This window comes from Salmo salar, chromosome 06, assembly GCF_965601325.2.
Source record: "Salmo salar chromosome 06, fSalSal1, whole genome shotgun sequence".
Taxonomy (NCBI): Eukaryota; Metazoa; Chordata; class Actinopteri; order Salmoniformes; family Salmonidae; genus Salmo; species Salmo salar.
In genome coordinates this window covers 96,860,363-96,883,581 of record NC_138296.1, presented here as the reverse complement: position 1 = coordinate 96,883,581, position 23,219 = coordinate 96,860,363, and the positions used below count along the sequence as shown (strand labels likewise).

The 23,219-nt window shown below is 54.5% G+C and overlaps 1 protein-coding gene across 1 annotated transcript in view; it reads right to left on the bottom strand.

The window, feature by feature from the left end:
* The window catches only part of nbas (NBAS subunit of NRZ tethering complex), a 254,699-nt gene that overhangs the window by 137,415 nt on the left and 94,065 nt on the right, over nucleotides 1–23,219 (bottom strand). The window lies entirely within an intron of this gene.

The following is a 23,219-nucleotide window of genomic DNA, read 5'->3' as shown; positions in this document are numbered from 1 at the left end:
ATAGACATGGGGGGCTAGTGGGAGTTACTGGTATAGACATGGGGGGCTAGTGGGAGTTACTGGTATAGACATGGGGGGCTAGTGGGAGTTACTGGTATAGACATGGGGGGCTAGTGGGAGTTACTGGTATAGACATGGGGGGCTAGTGGGAGTTACTGGTATAGACATGGGGGGCTAGTGGGAGTTACTGGTATAGACATGGGGGGCTAGTGGGAGTTACTGGTATAGACATGGGGGGCTAGTGGGAGTTACTGGTATAGACATGGGGGGCTAGTGGGAGTTACTGGTATAGACATGGGGGGCTAGTGGGATGGTCTGGTATAGACATGGGGGGCTAGTGGGAGTTACTGGTATAGACATGGGGGGCTAGTGGGAGTTACTGGTATAGACATGGGGGGCTAGTGGGAGGGGCTGGTATAGACATGGGGGGCTAGTGGGAGTTACTGGTATAGACATGGGGGGCTAGTGGGAGTTACTGGTATAGACATGGGGGGCTAGTGGGAGTTACTGGTATAGATATGGGGGGCTAGTGGGAGTTACTGGTATAGACATGGGGGGCTAGTGGGAGTTACTGGTATAGACATGGGGGGCTAGTGGGAGTTACTGGTATAGACATGGGGGGCTAGTGGGAGGGTCTGGTATAGACATGGGGGGCTAGTGGGAGTTACTGGTATAGACATGGGGGGCTAGTGGGAGTTACTGGTATAGACATGGGGGGCTAGTGGGAGTTACTGGTATAGACATGGGGGGCTAGTGGGAGTTACTGGTATAGACATGGGGGGCTAGTGGGAGTTACTGGTATAGACATGGGGGGCTAGTGGGAGGGGCTGGTATAGACATGGGGGGCTAGTGGGAGGGTCTGGTATAGACATGGGGGGCTAGTGGGAGTTACTGGTATAGACATGGGGGGCTAGTGGGAGTTACTGGTATAGACATGGGGGGCTAGTGGGAGTTACTGGTATAGACATGGGGGGCTAGTGGGAGTTACTGGTATAGACATGGGGGGCTAGTGGGAGGGGCTGGTATAGACATGGGGGGCTAGTGGGAGTTACTGGTATAGACATGGGGGGCTAGTGGGAGTTACTGGTATAGACATGGGGGGCTAGTGGGAGTTACTGGTATAGACATGGGGGCTAGTGGGAGGGTCTGGTATAGACATGGGGGGCTAGTGGGAGTTACTGGTATAGACATGGGGGGCTAGTGGGAGTTACTGGTATAGACATGGGGGGCTAGTGGGAGTTACTGGTATAGACATGGGGGGCTAGTGGGAGTTACTGGTATAGACATGGGGGGCTAGTGGGAGTTACTGGTATAGACATGGGGGGCTAGTGGGAGTTACTGGTATAGACATGGGGGGCTAGTGGGAGTTACTGGTATAGACATGGGGGGCTAGTGGGAGTTACTGGTATAGACATGGGGGGCTAGTGGGAGTTACTGGTATAGACATGGGGGGCTAGTGGGAGTTACTGGTATAGACATGGGGGGCTAGTGGGATGGTCTGGTATAGACATGGGGGGCTAGTTGGAGTTACTGGTATAGACATGGGGGGCTAGTGGGAGTTACTGGTATAGACATGGGGGGCTAGTGGGAGTTACTGGTATAGACATGGGGGGCTAGTGGGAGTTACTGGTATAGACATGGGGGGCTAGTGGGAGTTACTGGTATAGACATGGGGGGCTAGTGGGAGTTACTGGTATAGACATGGGGGGCTAGTGGGAGTTACTGGTATAGACATGGGGGGCTAGTGGGAGTTACTGGTATAGACATGGGGGGCTAGTGGGAGTTACTGGTATAGACATGGGGGGCTAGTGGGAGTTACTGGTATAGACATGGGGGGCTAGTGGGAGTTACTGGTATAGACATGGGGGGCTAGTGGGAGGGTCTGGTATAGACATGGGGGGCTAGTGGGAGTTACTGGTATAGACATGGGGGGCTAGTGGGAGTTACTGGTATAGACATGGGGCGCTAGTGGGAGTTACTGGTATAGACATGGGGGGCTAGTGGGAGTTACTGGTATAGACATGGGGGGCTAGTGGGAGTTACTGGTATAGACATGGGGGGCTAGTGGGAGTTACTGGTATAGACATGGGGGGGCTAGTGGGAGTTACTGGTATAGACATGGGGGGCTAGTGGGAGTTACTGGTATAGACATGGGGGGCTAGTGGGAGGGGCTGGTATAGACATGGGGGGGGCTAGTGGGAGTTACTGGTATAGACATGGGGGGCTAGTGGGAGTTACTGGTATAGACATGGGGGGCTAGTGGGAGTTACTGGTATAGACATGGGGGGCTAGTGGGAGTTACTGGTATAGACATGGGGGGCTAGTGGGAGTTACTGGTATAGACATGGGGGGCTAGTGGGAGTTACTGGTATAGACATGGGGGGCTAGTGGGAGTTACTGGTATAGACATGGGGGGCTAGTGGGAGTTACTGGTATAGACATGGGGGGCTAGTGGGAGTTACTGGTATAGACATGGGGGGCTAGTGGGAGTTACTGGTATAGACATGGGGGGCTAGTGGGAGTTACTGGTATAGACATGGGGGCTAGTGGGAGTTACTGGTATAGACATGGGGGGCTAGTGGGAGTTACTGCTATAGACATGGGGGGCTAGTGGGAGTTACTGGTATAGACATGGGGGGCTAGTGGGAGTTACTGGTATAGACATGGGGGGCTAGTGGGAGGGTCTGGTATAGACATGGGGGGCTAGTGGGAGTTACTGGTATAGACATGGGGGCTAGTGGGAGTTACTGGTATAGACATGGGGGGCTAGTGGGAGTTACTGGTATAGACATGGGGGGCTAGTGGGAGTTACTGGTATAGACATGGGGGGCTAGTGGGAGGGGCTGGTATAGACATGGGGGGCTAGTGGGAGTTACTGGTATAGACATGGGGGGCTAGTGGGAGTTACTGGTATAGACATGGGGGGCTAGTGGGAGTTACTGGTATAGACATGGGGGGCTAGTGGGAGGGTCTGGTATAGACATGGGGGGCTAGTGGGAGTTACTGGTATAGACATGGGGGGCTAGTGGGAGGGTCTGGTATAGACATGGGGGGCTAGTGGGAGTTACTGGTATAGACATGGGGGGCTAGTGGGAGTTACTGGTATAGACATGGGGGGCTAGTGGGAGTTACTGGTATAGACATGGGGGGCTAGTGGGAGGGTCTGGTATAGACATGGGGGGCTAGTGGGAGTTACTGGTATAGACATGGGGGGCTAGTGGGAGTTACTGGTATAGACATGGGGGGCTAGTGGGAGTTACTGGTATAGACATGGGGGGCTAGTGGGAGTTACTGGTATAGACATGGGGGGCTAGTGGGAGTTACTGGTATAGACATGGGGGGCTAGTGGGAGGGGCTGGTATAGACATGGGGGGCTAGTGGGAGTTACTGGTATAGCTTTGGGGGGCTAGGGTGAGGGTCATTTATAGACATGGGGGGCTAGTGGGAGTTACTGGTATAGACATGGGGGGCTAGTGGGAGTTACTGGTATAGACATGGGGGGCTAGTGGGAGGGTCTGGTATAGACATGGGGGGCTAGTGGGAGTTACTGGTATAGACATGGGGGGCTAGTGGGAGGGGCTGGTATAGACATGGGGGGCTAGTGGGAGTTACTGGTATAGACATGGGGGGCTAGTGGGAGTTACTGGTATAGACATGGGGGGCTAGTGGGAGTTACTGGTATAGACATGGGGGGCTAGTGGGAGTTACTGGTATAGACATGGGGGGCTAGTGGGAGGGTCTGGTATAGACATGGGGGGCTAGTGGGAGTTACTGGTATAGACATGGGGGGCTAGTGGGAGTTACTGGTATAGACATGGGGGGCTAGTGGGAGTTACTGGTATAGACATGGGGGGCTAGTGGGAGGGTCTGGTATAGACATGGGGGGCTAGTGGGAGTTACTGGTATAGACATGGGGGGCTAGTGGGAGGGGCTGGTATAGACATGGGGGGCTAGTGGGAGTTACTGGTATAGACATGGGGGGCTAGTGGGAGTTACTGGTATAGACATGGGGGGCTAGTGGGAGTTACTGGTATAGACATGGGGGGCTAGTGGGAGGGGCTGGTATAGACATGGGGGGCTAGTGGGAGTTACTGGTATAGACATGGGAGGCTAGTGGGAGTTACTGGTATAGACATGGGGGGCTAGTGGGAGTTACTGGTATAGACATGGGGGGCTAGTGGGAGTTACTGGTATAGACATGGGGGGCTAGTGGGAGTTACTGGTATAGACATGGGGGCTAGTGGGAGTTACTGGTATAGACATGGGGGGCTAGTGGGAGTTACTGGTATAGACATGGGGGGCTAGTGGGAGGGGCTGGTATAGACATGGGGGGCTAGTGGGAGTTACTGGTATAGACATGGGGGGCTAGTGGGAGGGTCTGGTATAGACATGGGGGGCTAGTGGGAGTTACTGGTATAGACATGGGGGGCTAGTGGAGGGTCTGGTATAGACATGGGGGGCTAGTGGGAGGGTCTGGTATAGACATGGGGGGCTAGTGGGAGTTACTGGTATAGACATGGGGGGCTAGTGGGAGTTACTGGTATAGACATGGGGGGCTAGTGGGAGGGGCTGGTATAGACATGGGGGGCTAGTGGGAGTTACTGGTATAGACATGGGGGGCTAGTGGGAGTTACTGGTATAGACATGGGGGGCTAGTGGGAGTTACTGGTATAGACATGGGGGGCTAGTGGGAGGGTCTGGTATAGACATGGGGGGCTAGTGGGAGTTACTGGTATAGACATGGGGGGCTAGTGGGAGGGTCTGGTATAGACATGGGGGGCTAGTGGGAGTTACTGGTATAGACATGGGGGGCTAGTGGGAGTTACTGGTATAGACATGGGGGGCTAGTGGGAGTTACTGGTATAGACATGGGGGGCTAGTGGGAGTTACTGGTATAGACATGGGGGGCTAGTGGGAGTTACTGGTATAGACATGGGGGCTAGTGGGAGTTACTGGTATAGACATGGGGGGCTAGTGGGAGTTACTGGTATAGACATGGGGGGCTAGTGGGAGTTACTGGTATAGACATGGGGGGCTAGTGGGAGGGGCTGGTATAGACATGGGGGGCTAGTGGGAGTTACTGGTATAGACATGGGGGGCTAGTGGGAGTTACTGGTATAGACATGGGGGGCTAGTGGGAGTTACTGGTATAGACATGGGGGGCTAGTGGGAGGGTCTGGTATAGACATGGGGGGCTAGTGGGAGTTACTGGTATAGACATGGGGGGCTAGTGGGAGGGTCTGGTATAGACATGGGGGGCTAGTGGGAGTTACTGGTATAGACATGGGGGGCTAGTGGGAGTTACTGGTATAGACATGGGGGGCTAGTGGGAGTTACTGGTATAGACATGGGGGGCTAGTGGGAGGGTCTGGTATAGACATGGGGGGCTAGTGGGAGTTACTGGTATAGACATGGGGGGCTAGTGGGAGTTACTGGTATAGACATGGGGGGCTAGTGGGAGTTACTGGTATAGACATGGGGGGCTAGTGGGAGTTACTGGTATAGACATGGGGGGCTAGTGGGAGTTACTGGTATAGACATGGGGGGCTAGTGGGAGGGGCTGGTATAGACATGGGGGGCTAGTGGGAGTTACTGGTATAGCTTTGGGGGGCTAGGGTGAGGGTCATTTATAGACATGGGGGGCTAGTGGGAGTTACTGGTATAGACATGGGGGGCTAGTGGGAGTTACTGGTATAGACATGGGGGGCTAGTGGGAGGGTCTGGTATAGACATGGGGGGCTAGTGGGAGTTACTGGTATAGACATGGGGGGCTAGTGGGAGGGGCTGGTATAGACATGGGGGGCTAGTGGGAGTTACTGGTATAGACATGGGGGGCTAGTGGGAGTTACTGGTATAGACATGGGGGGCTAGTGGGAGTTACTGGTATAGACATGGGGGGCTAGTGGGAGTTACTGGTATAGACATGGGGGGCTAGTGGGAGGGTCTGGTATAGACATGGGGGGCTAGTGGGAGTTACTGGTATAGACATGGGGGGCTAGTGGGAGTTACTGGTATAGACATGGGGGGCTAGTGGGAGTTACTGGTATAGACATGGGGGGCTAGTGGGAGGGTCTGGTATAGACATGGGGGGCTAGTGGGAGTTACTGGTATAGACATGGGGGGCTAGTGGGAGGGGCTGGTATAGACATGGGGGGCTAGTGGGAGTTACTGGTATAGACATGGGGGGCTAGTGGGAGTTACTGGTATAGACATGGGGGGCTAGTGGGAGTTACTGGTATAGACATGGGGGGCTAGTGGGAGGGGCTGGTATAGACATGGGGGGCTAGTGGGAGTTACTGGTATAGACATGGGAGGCTAGTGGGAGTTACTGGTATAGACATGGGGGGCTAGTGGGAGTTACTGGTATAGACATGGGGGGCTAGTGGGAGTTACTGGTATAGACATGGGGGGCTAGTGGGAGTTACTGGTATAGACATGGGGGGCTAGTGGGAGTTACTGGTATAGACATGGGGGGCTAGTGGGAGTTACTGGTATAGACATGGGGGGCTAGTGGGAGGGGCTGGTATAGACATGGGGGGCTAGTGGGAGTTACTGGTATAGACATGGGGGGCTAGTGGGAGGGTCTGGTATAGACATGGGGGGCTAGTGGGAGTTACTGGTATAGACATGGGGGGCTAGTGGGAGGGTCTGGTATAGACATGGGGGGCTAGTGGGAGGGTCTGGTATAGACATGGGGGGCTAGTGGGAGTTACTGGTATAGACATGGGGGGCTAGTGGGAGTTACTGGTATAGACATGGGGGGCTAGTGGGAGGGGCTGGTATAGACATGGGGGGCTAGTGGGAGTTACTGGTATAGACATGGGGGGCTAGTGGGAGTTACTGGTATAGACATGGGGGGCTAGTGGGAGTTACTGGTATAGACATGGGGGGCTAGTGGGAGGGTCTGGTATAGACATGGGGGGCTAGTGGGAGTTACTGGTATAGACATGGGGGGCTAGTGGGAGTTACTGGTATAGACATGGGGGGCTAGTGGGAGTTACTGGTATAGACATGGGGGGCTAGTGGGAGTTACTGGTATAGACATGGGGGGCTAGTGGGAGGGTCTGGTATAGACATGGGGGGCTAGTGGGAGTTACTGGTATAGACATGGGGGGCTAGTGGGAGGGGCTGGTATAGACATGGGGGGCTAGTGGGAGTTACTGGTATAGACATGGGGGGCTAGTGGGAGTTACTGGTATAGACATGGGGGGCTAGTGGGAGTTACTGGTATAGACATGGGGGGCTAGTGGGAGGGTCTGGTATAGACATGGGGGGCTAGTGGGAGTTACTGGTATAGACATGGGGGGCTAGTGGGAGTTACTGGTATAGACATGGGGGGCTAGTGGGAGTTACTGGTATAGACATGGGGGGCTAGTGGGAGTTACTGGTATAGACATGGGGGGCTAGTGGGAGTTACTGGTATAGACATGGGGGGCTAGTGGGAGGGTCTGGTATAGACATGGGGGGCTAGTGGGAGTTACTGGTATAGACATGGGGGGCTAGTGGGAGTTACTGGTATAGACATGGGGGGCTAGTGGGAGTTACTGGTATAGACATGGGGGGCTAGTGGGAGTTACTGGTATAGACATGGGGGGCTAGTGGGAGTTACTGGTATAGACATGGGGGGCTAGTGGGAGTTACTGGTATAGACATGGGGGGCTAGTGGGAGAGTCTGGTATAGACATGGGGGGCTAGTGGGAGTTACTGGTATAGACATGGGGGGCTAGTGGGAGTTACTGGTATAGACATGGGGGGCTAGTGGGAGTTACTGGTATAGACATGGGGGGCTAGTGGGAGTTACTGGTATAGACATGGGGGGCTAGTGGGAGTTACTGGTATAGACATGGGGGGCTAGTGGGAGTTACTGGTATAGACATGGGGGGCTAGTGGGAGTTACTGGTATAGACATGGGGGGCTAGTGGGAGGGGCTGGTATAGACATGGGGGGCTAGTGGGAGTTACTGGTATAGACATGGGGGGCTAGTGGGAGTTACTGGTATAGACATGGGGGGCTAGTGGGAGTTACTGGTATAGACATGGGGGGCTAGTGGGAGGGGCTGGTATAGACATGGGGGGCTAGTGGGAGTTACTGGTATAGACATGGGGGGCTAGTGGGAGTTACTGGTATAGACATGGGGGGCTAGTGGGAGGGTCTGGTATAGACATGGGGGGCTAGTGGGAGTTACTGGTATAGACATGGGGGGCTAGTGGGAGGGTCTGGTATAGACATGGGGGGCTAGTGGGAGTTACTGGTATAGACATGGGGGGCTAGTGGGAGTTACTGGTATAGACATGGGGGGCTAGTGGGAGTTACTGGTATAGACATGGGGGGCTAGTGGGAGGGGCTGGTATAGACATGGGGGGCTAGTGGGAGTTACTGGTATAGACATGGGGGGCTAGTGGGAGTTACTGGTATAGACATGGGGGGCTAGTGGGAGTTACTGGTATAGACATGGGGGGCTAGTGGGAGTTACTGGTATAGACATGGGGGGCTAGTGGGAGTTACTGGTATAGACATGGGGGGCTAGTGGGAGTTACTGGTATAGACATGGGGGGCTAGTGGGAGTTACTGGTATAGACATGGGGGGCTAGTGGGAGGGGCTGGTATAGACATGGGGGGCTAGTGGGAGTTACTGGTATAGACATGGGGGGCTAGTGGGAGGGTCTGGTATAGACATGGGGGGCTAGTGGGAGTTACTGGTATAGACATGGGGGGCTAGTGGGAGGGTCTGGTATAGACATGGGGGGCTAGTGGGAGGGTCTGGTATAGACATGGGGGGCTAGTGGGAGTTACTGGTATAGACATGGGGGGCTAGTGGGAGTTACTGGTATAGACATGGGGGGCTAGTGGGAGGGGCTGGTATAGACATGGGGGGCTAGTGGGAGTTACTGGTATAGACATGGGGGGCTAGTGGGAGTTACTGGTATAGACATGGGGGGCTAGTGGGAGTTACTGGTATAGACATGGGGGGCTAGTGGGAGGGTCTGGTATAGACATGGGGGGCTAGTGGGAGTTACTGGTATAGACATGGGGGGCTAGTGGGAGTTACTGGTATAGACATGGGGGGCTAGTGGGAGTTACTGGTATAGACATGGGGGGCTAGTGGGAGTTACTGGTATAGACATGGGGGGCTAGTGGGAGGGTCTGGTATAGACATGGGGGGCTAGTGGGAGTTACTGGTATAGACATGGGGGGCTAGTGGGAGGGGCTGGTATAGACATGGGGGGCTAGTGGGAGTTACTGGTATAGACATGGGGGGCTAGTGGGAGTTACTGGTATAGACATGGGGGGCTAGTGGGAGTTACTGGTATAGACATGGGGGGCTAGTGGGAGGGTCTGGTATAGACATGGGGGGCTAGTGGGAGTTACTGGTATAGACATGGGGGGCTAGTGGGAGTTACTGGTATAGACATGGGGGGCTAGTGGGAGTTACTGGTATAGACATGGGGGGCTAGTGGGAGTTACTGGTATAGACATGGGGGGCTAGTGGGAGTTACTGGTATAGACATGGGGGGCTAGTGGGAGGGTCTGGTATAGACATGGGGGGCTAGTGGGAGTTACTGGTATAGACATGGGGGGCTAGTGGGAGTTACTGGTATAGACATGGGGGGCTAGTGGGAGTTACTGGTATAGACATGGGGGGCTAGTGGGAGTTACTGGTATAGACATGGGGGGCTAGTGGGAGTTACTGGTATAGACATGGGGGGCTAGTGGGAGAGTCTGGTATAGACATGGGGGGCTAGTGGGAGTTACTGGTATAGACATGGGGGGCTAGTGGGAGTTACTGGTATAGACATGGGGGGCTAGTGGGAGTTACTGGTATAGACATGGGGGGCTAGTGGGAGTTACTGGTATAGACATGGGGGGCTAGTGGGAGTTACTGGTATAGACATGGGGGGCTAGTGGGAGTTACTGGTATAGACATGGGGGGCTAGTGGGAGTTACTGGTATAGACATGGGGGGCTAGTGGGAGGGTCTGGTATAGACATGGGGGGCTAGTGGGAGTTACTGGTATAGACATGGGGGGCTAGTGGGAGTTACTGGTATAGACATGGGGGGCTAGTGGGAGGTCTGGTATAGACATGGGGGGCTAGTGGGAGGGCTGGTATAGACATGGGGGGCTAGTGGGATGGTCTGGTATAGACATGGGGGGCTAGTGGGAGGGTCTGGTATAGACATGGGGGGCTAGTGGGAGGGTCTGGTATAGACATGGGGGGCTAGTGGGAGTTACTGGTATAGACATGGGGGGCTAGTGGGAGTTACTGGTATAGACATGGGGGGCTAGTGGGAGGGTCTGGTATAGACATGGGGGGCTAGTGGGAGTTACTGGTATAGACATGGGGGGCTAGTGGGAGTTACTGGTATAGACATGGGGGGCTAGTGGGAGTTACTGGTATAGACATGGGGGGCTAGTGGGAGTTACTGGTATAGACATGGGGGGCTAGTGGGATGGTCTGGTATAGACATGGGGGGCTAGTGGGAGTTACTGGTATAGACATGGGGGGCTAGTGGGAGTTACTGGTATAGACATGGGGGGCTAGTGGGAGTTACTGGTATAGACATGGGGGGCTAGTGGGAGTTACTGGTATAGACATGGGGGCTAGTGGGAGTTACTGGTATAGACATGGGGGGCTAGTGGGAGTTACTGGTATAGACATGGGGGGCTAGTGGGAGTTACTGGTATAGACATGGGGGGCTAGTGGGAGTTACTGGTATAGACATGGGGGGCTAGTGGGAGTTACTGGTATAGACATGGGGGGCTAGTGGGAGTTACTGGTATAGACATGGGGGGCTAGTGGGAGTTACTGGTATAGACATGGGGGGCTAGTGGGAGGGTCTGGTATAGACATGGGGGGCTAGTGGGAGTTACTGGTATAGACATGGGGGGCTAGTGGGAGTTACTGGTATAGACATGGGGGGCTAGTGGGAGTTACTGGTATAGACATGGGGGGCTAGTGGGAGTTACTGGTATAGACATGGGGGGCTAGTGGGAGTTACTGGTATAGACATGGGGGGCTAGTGGGAGTTACTGGTATAGACATGGGGGGCTAGTGGGAGTTACTGGTATAGACATGGGGGGCTAGTGGGAGTTACTGGTATAGACATGGGGGGCTAGTGGGAGGGGCTGGTATAGACATGGGGGGCTAGTGGGAGTTACTGGTATAGACATGGGGGGCTAGTGGGAGTTACTGGTATAGACATGGGGGGCTAGTGGGAGTTACTGGTATAGACATGGGGGGCTAGTGGGAGTTACTGGTATAGACATGGGGGGCTAGTGGGAGTTACTGGTATAGACATGGGGGGCTAGTGGGAGTTACTGGTATAGACATGGGGGGCTAGTGGGAGTTACTGGTATAGACATGGGGGGCTAGTGGGAGTTACTGGTATAGACATGGGGGGCTAGTGGGAGTTACTGGTATAGACATGGGGGGCTAGTGGGAGTTACTGGTATAGACATGGGGGGCTAGTGGGAGTTACTGGTATAGACATGGGGGGCTAGTGGGAGTTACTGGTATAGACATGGGGGGCTAGTGGGAGTTACTGGTATAGACATGGGGGGCTAGTGGGAGTTACTGGTATAGACATGGGGGGCTAGTGGGAGTTACTGGTATAGACATGGGGGGCTAGTGGGAGTTACTGGTATAGACATGGGGGGCTAGTGGGAGGGTCTGGTATAGACATGGGGGGCTAGTGGGAGTTACTGGTATAGACATGGGGGGCTAGTGGGAGTTACTGGTATAGACATGGGGGGCTAGTGGGAGTTACTGGTATAGACATGGGGGGCTAGTGGGAGTTACTGGTATAGACATGGGGGGCTAGTGGGATGGTCTGGTATAGACATGGGGGGCTAGTGGGAGTTACTGGTATAGACATGGGGGGCTAGTGGGAGTTACTGGTATAGACATGGGGGGCTAGTGGGAGTTACTGGTATAGACATGGGGGGCTAGTGGGAGGGTCTGGTATAGACATGGGGGGCTAGTGGGAGTTACTGGTATAGACATGGGGGGCTAGTGGGAGGGTCTGGTATAGACATGGGGGGCTAGTGGGAGTTACTGGTATAGACATGGGGGGCTAGTGGGAGTTACTGGTATAGACATGGGGGGCTAGTGGGAGTTACTGGTATAGACATGGGGGGCTAGTGGGAGGGTCTGGTATAGACATGGGGGGCTAGTGGGAGTTACTGGTATAGACATGGGGGGCTAGTGGGAGTTACTGGTATAGACATGGGGGGCTAGTGGGAGTTACTGGTATAGACATGGGGGGCTAGTGGGAGTTACTGGTATAGACATGGGGGGCTAGTGGGAGTTACTGGTATAGACATGGGGGGCTAGTGGGAGGGGCTGGTATAGACATGGGGGGCTAGTGGGAGTTACTGGTATAGCTTGGGGGGCTAGGGTGAGGGTCATGTATAGACATGGGGGGCTAGTGGGAGTTACTGGTATAGACATGGGGGGCTAGTGGGAGTTACTGGTATAGACATGGGGGGCTAGTGGGAGGGTCTGGTATAGACATGGGGGGCTAGTGGGAGTTACTGGTATAGACATGGGGGGCTAGTGGGAGGGGCTGGTATAGACATGGGGGGCTAGTGGGAGTTACTGGTATAGACATGGGGGGCTAGTGGGAGTTACTGGTATAGACATGGGGGGCTAGTGGGAGTTACTGGTATAGACATGGGGGGCTAGTGGGAGTTACTGGTATAGACATGGGGGGCTAGTGGGAGGGTCTGGTATAGACATGGGGGGCTAGTGGGAGTTACTGGTATAGACATGGGGGGCTAGTGGGAGTTACTGGTATAGACATGGGGGGCTAGTGGGAGTTACTGGTATAGACATGGGGGGCTAGTGGGAGGGTCTGGTATAGACATGGGGGGCTAGTGGGAGTTACTGGTATAGACATGGGGGGCTAGTGGGAGGGTCTGGTATAGACATGGGGGGCTAGTGGGAGTTACTGGTATAGACATGGGGGGCTAGTGGGAGTTACTGGTATAGACATGGGGGGCTAGTGGGAGTTACTGGTATAGACATGGGGGGCTAGTGGGAGGGTCTGGTATAGACATGGGGGGCTAGTGGGAGTTACTGGTATAGACATGGGGGGCTAGTGGGAGTTACTGGTATAGACATGGGGGGCTAGTGGGAGTTACTGGTATAGACATGGGGGGCTAGTGGGAGTTACTGGTATAGACATGGGGGGCTAGTGGGAGTTACTGGTATAGACATGGGGGGCTAGTGGGAGTTACTGGTATAGACATGGGGGGCTAGTGGGAGGGGCTGGTATAGACATGGGGGGCTAGTGGGAGTTACTGGTATAGACATGGGGGGCTAGTGGGAGGGTCTGGTATAGACATGGGGGGCTAGTGGGAGTTACTGGTATAGACATGGGGGGCTAGTGGGAGGGTCTGGTATAGACATGGGGGGCTAGTGGGAGGGTCTGGTATAGACATGGGGGGCTAGTGGGAGTTACTGGTATAGACATGGGGGGCTAGTGGGAGTTACTGGTATAGACATGGGGGGCTAGTGGGAGGGGCTGGTATAGACATGGGGGGCTAGTGGGAGTTACTGGTATAGACATGGGGGGCTAGTGGGAGTTACTGGTATAGACATGGGGGGCTAGTGGGAGTTACTGGTATAGACATGGGGGGCTAGTGGGAGGGTCTGGTATAGACATGGGGGGCTAGTGGGAGTTACTGGTATAGACATGGGGGGCTAGTGGGAGTTACTGGTATAGACATGGGGGGCTAGTGGGAGTTACTGGTATAGACATGGGGGGCTAGTGGGAGTTACTGGTATAGACATGGGGGGCTAGTGGGAGGGTCTGGTATAGACATGGGGGGCTAGTGGGAGTTACTGGTATAGACATGGGGGGCTAGTGGGAGGGGCTGGTATAGACATGGGGGGCTAGTGGGAGTTACTGGTATAGACATGGGGGGCTAGTGGGAGTTACTGGTATAGACATGGGGGGCTAGTGGGAGTTACTGGTATAGACATGGGGGGCTAGTGGGAGGGTCTGGTATAGACATGGGGGGCTAGTGGGAGTTACTGGTATAGACATGGGGGGCTAGTGGGAGTTACTGGTATAGACATGGGGGGCTAGTGGGAGTTACTGGTATAGACATGGGGGGCTAGTGGGAGTTACTGGTATAGACATGGGGGGCTAGTGGGAGTTACTGGTATAGACATGGGGGGCTAGTGGGAGGGTCTGGTATAGACATGGGGGGCTAGTGGGAGTTACTGGTATAGACATGGGGGGCTAGTGGGAGTTACTGGTATAGACATGGGGGGCTAGTGGGAGTTACTGGTATAGACATGGGGGGCTAGTGGGAGTTACTGGTATAGACATGGGGGGCTAGTGGGAGTTACTGGTATAGACATGGGGGGCTAGTGGGAGTTACTGGTATAGACATGGGGGGCTAGTGGGAGGTCTGGTATAGACATGGGGGGCTAGTGGGAGTTACTGGTATAGACATGGGGGGCTAGTGGGAGTTACTGGTATAGACATGGGGGGCTAGTGGGAGTTACTGGTATAGACATGGGGGGCTAGTGGGAGTTACTGGTATAGACATGGGGGGCTAGTGGGAGTTACTGGTATAGACATGGGGGGCTAGTGGGAGTTACTGGTATAGACATGGGGGGCTAGTGGGAGTTACTGGTATAGACATGGGGGGCTAGTGGGAGGGGCTGGTATAGACATGGGGGGCTAGTGGGAGTTACTGGTATAGACATGGGGGGCTAGTGGGAGTTACTGGTATAGACATGGGGGGCTAGTGGGAGTTACTGGTATAGACATGGGGGGCTAGTGGGAGGGTCTGGTATAGACATGGGGGGCTAGTGGGAGTTACTGGTATAGACATGGGGGGCTAGTGGGAGTTACTGGTATAGACATGGGGGGCTAGTGGGAGGGTCTGGTATAGACATGGGGGGCTAGTGGGAGTTACTGGTATAGACATGGGGGGCTAGTGGGAGGGTCTGGTATAGACATGGGGGGCTAGTGGGAGTTACTGGTATAGACATGGGGGGCTAGTGGGAGTTACTGGTATAGACATGGGGGGCTAGTGGGAGTTACTGGTATAGACATGGGGGGCTAGTGGGAGGGTCTGGTATAGACATGGGGGGCTAGTGGGAGTTACTGGTATAGACATGGGGGGCTAGTGGGAGTTACTGGTATAGACATGGGGGGCTAGTGGGAGTTACTGGTATAGACATGGGGGGCTAGTGGGAGTTACTGGTATAGACATGGGGGGCTAGTGGGAGTTACTGGTATAGACATGGGGGGCTAGTGGGAGTTACTGGTATAGACATGGGGGGCTAGTGGGAGTTACTGGTATAGACATGGGGGGCTAGTGGGAGGGTCTGGTATAGACATGGGGGGCTAGTGGGAGTTACTGGTATAGACATGGGGGGCTAGTGGGAGGGTCTGGTATAGACATGGGGGGCTAGTGGGAGTTACTGGTATAGACATGGGGGGCTAGTGGGAGGGTCTGGTATAGACATGGGGGGCTAGTGGGAGGGTCTGGTATAGACATGGGGGGCTAGTGGGAGTTACTGGTATAGACATGGGGGGCTAGTGGGAGTTACTGGTATAGACATGGGGGGCTAGTGGGAGGGGCTGGTATAGACATGGGGGGCTAGTGGGAGTTACTGGTATAGACATGGGGGGCTAGTGGGAGTTACTGGTATAGACATGGGGGGCTAGTGGGAGTTACTGGTATAGACATGGGGGGCTAGTGGGAGGGTCTGGTATAGACATGGGGGGCTAGTGGGAGTTACTGGTATAGACATGGGGGGCTAGTGGGAGTTACTGGTATAGACATGGGGGGCTAGTGGGAGTTACTGGTATAGACATGGGGGGCTAGTGGGAGTTACTGGTATAGACATGGGGGGCTAGTGGGAGGGTCTGGTATAGACATGGGGGGCTAGTGGGAGTTACTGGTATAGACATGGGGGGCTAGTGGGAGGGGCTGGTATAGACATGGGGGGCTAGTGGGAGTTACTGGTATAGACATGGGGGGCTAGTGGGAGTTACTGGTATAGACATGGGGGGCTAGTGGGAGTTACTGGTATAGACATGGGGGGCTAGTGGGAGGGTCTGGTATAGACATGGGGGGCTAGTGGGAGTTACTGGTATAGACATGGGGGGCTAGTGGGAGTTACTGGTATAGACATGGGGGGCTAGTGGGAGTTACTGGTATAGACATGGGGGGCTAGTGGGAGTTACTGGTATAGACATGGGGGGCTAGTGGGAGTTACTGGTATAGACATGGGGGGCTAGTGGGAGGGTCTGGTATAGACATGGGGGGCTAGTGGGAGTTACTGGTATAGACATGGGGGGCTAGTGGGAGTTACTGGTATAGACATGGGGGGCTAGTGGGAGTTACTGGTATAGACATGGGGGGCTAGTGGGAGTTACTGGTATAGACATGGGGGGCTAGTGGGAGTTACTGGTATAGACATGGGGGGCTAGTGGGAGTTACTGGTATAGACATGGGGGGCTAGTGGGAGAGTCTGGTATAGACATGGGGGGCTAGTGGGAGTTACTGGTATAGACATGGGGGGCTAGTGGGAGTTACTGGTATAGACATGGGGGGCTAGTGGGAGTTACTGGTATAGACATGGGGGGCTAGTGGGAGTTACTGGTATAGACATGGGGGGCTAGTGGGAGTTACTGGTATAGACATGGGGGGCTAGTGGGAGTTACTGGTATAGACATGGGGGGCTAGTGGGAGGGGCTGGTATAGACATGGGGGGCTAGTGGGAGGGGCTGGTATAGACATGGGGGGTTAGTGGGAGTTACTGGTATAGACATGGGGGGCTAGTGGGAGTTACTGGTATAGACATGGGGGGCTAGTGGGAGGTCTGGTATAGACATGGGGGGCTAGTGGGAGGGGCTGGTATAGACATGGGGGGCTAGTGGGATGGTCTGGTATAGACATGGGGGGCTAGTGGGAGGGGCTGGTATAGACATGGGGGGCTAGTGGGAGGGTCTGGTATAGACATGGGGGGCTAGTGGGAGTTACTGGTATAGACATGGGGGGCTAGTGGGAGTTACTGGTATAGACATGGGGGGCTAGTGGGAGGGTCTGGTATAGACATGGGGGGCTAGTGGGAGTTACTGGTATAGACATGGGGGGCTAGTGGGAGTTACTGGTATAGACATGGGGGGCTAGTGGGAGTTACTGGTATAGACATGGGGGGCTAGTGGGAGGGTCTGGTATAGACATGGGGGGCTAGTGGGAGTTACTGGTATAGACATGGGGGGCTAGTGGGAGGGTCTGGTATAGACATGGGGGGCTAGTGGGAGTTACTGGTATAGACATGGGGGGCTAGTGGGAGGGTCTGGTATAGACATGGGGGGCTAGTGGGAGGGTCTGGTATAGACATGGGGGGCTAGTGGGAGTTACTGGTATAGACATGGGGGGCTAGTGGGAGTTACTGGTATAGACATGGGGGGCTAGTGGGAGGGTCTGGTATAGACATGGGGGGCTAGTGGGAGTTACTGGTATAGACATGGGGGGCTAGTGGGAGTTACTGGTATAGACATGGGGGGCTAGTGGGAGTTACTGGTATAGACATGGGGGGCTAGTGGGAGGGTCTGGTATAGACATGGGGGGCTAGTGGGAGTTACTGGTATAGACATGGGGGGCTAGTGGGAGTTACTGGTATAGACATGGGGGGCTAGTGGGAGTTACTGGTATAGACATGGGGGGCTAGTGGGAGTTACTGGTATAGACATGGGGGGCTAGTGGGAGGGTCTGGTATAGACATGGGGGGCTAGTGGGAGTTACTGGTATAGACATGGGGGGCTAGTGGGAGGGGCTGGTATAGACATGGGGGGCTAGTGGGAGTTACTGGTATAGACATGGGGGGCTAGTGGGAGTTACTGGTATAGACATGGGGGGCTAGTGGGAGTTACTGGTATAGACATGGGGGGCTAGTGGGAGGGTCTGGTATAGACATGGGGGGCTAGTGGGAGTTACTGGTATAGACATGGGGGGCTAGTGGGAGTTACTGGTATAGACATGGGGGGCTAGTGGGAGTTACTGGTATAGACATGGGGGGCTAGTGGGAGTTACTGGTATAGACATGGGGGGCTAGTGGGAGTTACTGGTATAGACATGGGGGGCTAGTGGGAGGGTCTGGTATAGACATGGGGGGCTAGTGGGAGTTACTGGTATAGACATGGGGGGCTAGTGGGAGTTACTGGTATAGACATGGGGGGCTAGTGGGAGTTACTGGTATAGACATGGGGGGCTAGTGGGAGTTACTGGTATAGACATGGGGGGCTAGTGGGAGTTACTGGTATAGACATGGGGGGCTAGTGGGAGTTACTGGTATAGACATGGGGGGCTAGTGGGAGAGTCTGGTATAGACATGGGGGGCTAGTGGGAGTTACTGGTATAGACATGGGGGGCTAGTGGGAGTTACTGGTATAGACATGGGGGGCTAGTGGGAGTTACTGGTATAGACATGGGGGGCTAGTGGGAGTTACTGGTATAGACATGGGGGGCTAGTGGGAGTTACTGGTATAGACATGGGGGGCTAGTGGGAGTTACTGGTATAGACATGGGGGGCTAGTGGGAGTTACTGGTATAGACATGGGGGGCTAGTGGGAGGGGCTGGTATAGACATGGGGGGCTAGTGGGAGTTACTGGTATAGACATGGGGGGCTAGTGGGAGTTACTGGTATAGACATGGGGGGCTAGTGGGATGGTCTGGTATAGACATGGGGGGCTAGTGGGAGGGGCTGGTATAGACATGGGGGGCTAGTGGGATGGTCTGGTATAGACATGGGGGGCTAGTGGGAGGGGCTGGTATAGACATGGGGGGCTAGTGGGAGGGTCTGGTATAGACATGGGGGGCTAGTGGGAGTTACTGGTATAGACATGGGGGGCTAGTGGGAGTTACTGGTATAGACATGGGGGGCTAGTGGGAGGGTCTGGTATAGACATGGGGGGCTAGTGGGAGTTACTGGTATAGACATGGGGGGCTAGTGGGAGTTACTGGTATAGACATGGGGGGCTAGTGGGAGTTACTGGTATAGACATGGGGGGCTAGTGGGAGGGTCTGGTATAGACATGGGGGGCTAGTGGGAGTTACTGGTATAGACATGGGGGGCTAGTGGGAGTTACTGGTATAGACATGGGGGGCTAGTGGGAGTTACTGGTATAGACATGGGGGGCTAGTGGGAGTTACTGGTATAGACATGGGGGGCTAGTGGGAGGGGCTGGGATAGACATGGGGGGCTAGTGGGAGGGGCTGGGATAGACATGGGGGGCTAGTGGGAGTTACTGGTATAGACATGGGGGGCTAGTGGGAGTTACTGGTATAGACATGGGGGGCTAGTGGGAGTTACTGGTATAGACATGGGGGGCTAGTGGGAGTTACTGGTATAGACATGGGGGGCTAGTGGGAGTTACTGGTATAGACATGGGGGGCTAGTGGGAGGGTCTGGTATAGACATGGGGGGCTAGTGGGAGTTACTGGTATAGACATGGGGGGCTAGTGGGAGTTACTGGTATAGACATGGGGGGCTAGTGGGAGGGTCTGGTATAGACATGGGGGGCTAGTGGGAGTTACTGGTATAGACATGGGGGGCTAGTGGGAGTTACTGGTATAGACATGGGGGGCTAGTGGGAGGGGCTGGTATAGACATGGGGGGCTAGTGGGAGTTACTGGTATAGACATGGGGGGCTAGTGGGAAGGGCTGGTATAGACATGGGGGGCTAGTGGGAGTTACTGGTATAGACATGGGGGGCTAGTGGGAGGGTCTGGTATACTGGTATAGACATGGGGGGCTAGTGGGAGTTACTGGTATAGACATGGGGGGCTAGTGGGAAGGGCTGGTATAGACATGGGGGGCTAGTGGGAGTTACTGGTATAGACATGGGGGGCTAGTGGGAGGGGCTGGTATAGACATGGGGGGCTAGTGGGAGTTACTGGTATAGACATGGGGGGCTAGTGGGAGTTACTGGTATAGACATGGGGGGCTAGTGGGATGGTCTGGTATAGACATGGGGGGCTAGTGGGAGTTACTGGTATAGACATGGGGGGCTAGTGGGAGTTACTGGTATAGACATGGGGGGCTAGTGGGAGTTACTGGTATAGACATGGGGGGCTAGTGGGAGTTACTGGTATAGACATGGGGGGCTAGTGGGAGTTACTGGTATAGACATGGGGGGCTAGTGGGAGGTACTGGTATAGACATGGGGGGCTAGTAGAGGGTCTGGTATAGACATGGGGGGCTAGTGGGAGGGTCTGGTATAGACATGGGGGGCTAGTGGGAGTTACTGGTATAGACATGGGGGGCTAGTGGGAGGGGCTGGGATAGACATGGGGGGCTAGTGGGAGTTACTGGGATAGACATGGGGGGCTAGTGGGAGTTACTGGTATAGACATGGGGGGCTAGTGGGAGTTACTGGTATAGACATGGGGGGCTAGTGGGAGTTACTGGTATAGACATGGGGGGCTAGTGGGAGTTACTGGTATAGACATGGGGGGCTAGTGGGAGTTACTGGTATAGACATGGGGGGCTAGTGGGAGTTACTGGTATAGACATGGGGGGCTAGTGGGAGTTACTGGTATAGACATGGGGGGCTAGTGGGAGTTACTGGTATAGACATGGGGGGCTAGTGGGAGTTACTGGTATAGACATGGGGGGCTAGTGGGAGTTACTGGTATAGACATGGGGGGCTAGTGGGAGTTACTGGTATAGACATGGGGGGCTAGTGGGAGTTACTGGTATAGACATGGGGGGCTAGTGGGAGTTACTGGTATAGACATGGGGGGCTAGTGGGAGTTACTGGTATAGACATGGGGGGCTAGTGGGAGTTACTGGTATAGACATGGGGGGCTAGTGGGAGGGGCTGGTATAGACATGGGGGGCTAGTGGGAGTTACTGGTATAGACATGGGGGGCTAGTGGGAGATACTGGTATAGACATGGGGGGCTAGTGGGAGTTACTGGTATAGACATGGGGGGCTAGTGGGAGGGGCTGGTATAGACATGGGGGGCTAGTGGGAGTTACTGGTATAGACATGGGGGGCTAGTGGGAGTTACTGGTATAGACATGGGGGGCTAGTGGGAGTTACTGGTATAGACATGGGGGGCTAGTGGGAGTTACTGGTATAGACATGGGGGCTAGTGGGAGTTACTGGTATAGACATGGGGGGCTAGTGGGAGTTACTGGTATAGACATGGGGGCTAGTGGGAGTTACTGGTATAGACATGGGGGGCTAGTGGGAGTTACTGGTATAGACATGGGGGGCTAGTGGGAGTTACTGGTATAGACATGGGGGGCTAGTGGGAGGGGCTGGTATAGACATGGGGGGCTAGTGGGAGTTACTGGTATAGACATGGGGGGCTAGTGGGAGGGGCTGGTATAGACATGGGGGGCTAGTGGGAGGGGCTGGTATAGACATGGGGGGCTAGTGGGAGTTACTGGTATAGACATGGGGGGCTAGTGGGAGTTACTGGTATAGACATGGGGGGCTAGTGGGAGGGGCTGGTATAGACATGGGGGGCTAGTGGGAGGGGCTGGTATAGACATGGGGGGCTAGTGGGAGTTACTGGTATAGACATGGGGGGCTAGTGGGAGTTACTGGTATAGACATGGGGGGCTAGTGGGAGTTACTGGTATAGACATGGGGGGCTAGTGGGAGTTACTGGTATAGACATGGGGGGCTAGTGGGAGTTACTGGTATAGACATGGGGGCTAGTGGGAGTTACTGGTATAGACATGGGGGGCTAGTGGGAGTTACTGGTATAGACATGGGGGGCTAGTGGGAGGGGCTGGTATAGACATGGGGGGCTAGTGGGAGTTACTGGTATAGACATGGGGGGCTAGTGGGAGGGGCTGGTATAGACATGGGGGGCTAGTGGGAGTTACTGGTATAGACATGGGGGGCTAGTGGGAGTTACTGGTATAGACATGGGGGGCTAGTGGGAGGGGCTGGTATAGACATGGGGGGCTAGTGGGAGGGGCTGGTATAGACATGGGGGGCTAGTGGGAGGGGCTGGGATAGACATGGGGGGCTAGTGGGAGTTACTGGTATAGACATGGGGGGCTAGTGGGAGCTACTGGTATAGACATGGGGGGCTAGTGGGAGTTACTGGTATAGACATGGGGGGCTAGTGGGAGGGGCTGGTATAGACATGGGGGGCTAGTGGGAGGGGCTGGTGTACAGTGAGGGGAAAAAAGTATTTGATCCCCTGCTGATTTTGTACGTTTGCCTGCTGACAAAGAAATGATCAGTCTATAATTTTAATGGTAGGTTTATTTGAACAGTGAGAGACAGAATAACAACAAAAATATCCAGAAAAACGCATGTCAAAAATGCTATAAAATGATTTGCATTTTAATGAGGGAAATAATTATTTGACCCCTCTGCAAAACATGACTTAGTACTTGGTGGCAAAACCCTTGTTGGCAATCACAGAGGTCAGATGTTTCTTGTAGTTGGCCACCAGGTTTGCACACATCTCAGGAGGGATTTTGTCCCACTCCTCTTTTGCAGATCTTCTCCAAGTCATTAAGGTTTCGAGGCTGACGTTTGGCAACTCGAACCTTCAGCTCCCTCCACAGATTTTCTATGGGATTAAGATCTGGAGACTGGCTAGGCCACTCCAGGACCTTAATGTGCTTCTTCTTGAGCCACTCCTTTGTTGCCTTGGCCGTGTGTTTTGGGTCATTGTCATGCTGGAATACCCATCCACGACCCATTTTCGATGCCCTGGCTGAGGGAAGGAGGTTCTCACTCAAGATTTGACGGTACATGGCCCCGTCCATCGTCCCTTTGATGCGGTGAAGTTGTCCTGTCCCCTTAGCAGAAAAACACCCCCAAAGCATAATGTTTCCACCTCCATGTTTGACGGTGGGGATGGTGTTCTTGGGGTCATAAGCAGCATTCCTCCTCCTCCAAACACGGCGAGTTGAGTTGATGCCAAAGAGCTCCATTTTGGTCTCATTGGACCACAACACTTTCACCCAGTTGTCCTCTGAATTATTCAGATGTTCATTGGCAAACTTCAGATGGGCATGTATATGTATTCTTGAGCAGGGGGACCTTGCGGGCGCTGCAGGATTTCAGTCCTTCACGGCGTAGTGTGTTACCAATTGTTTTCTTGGTGACTATGGTCCCAGCTGCCTTGAGATCATTGACAAGATCCTCCCGTGTAGTTCTGGGCTGATTCCTCACCGTTCTCATGATCATTGCAACTCCACGAGGT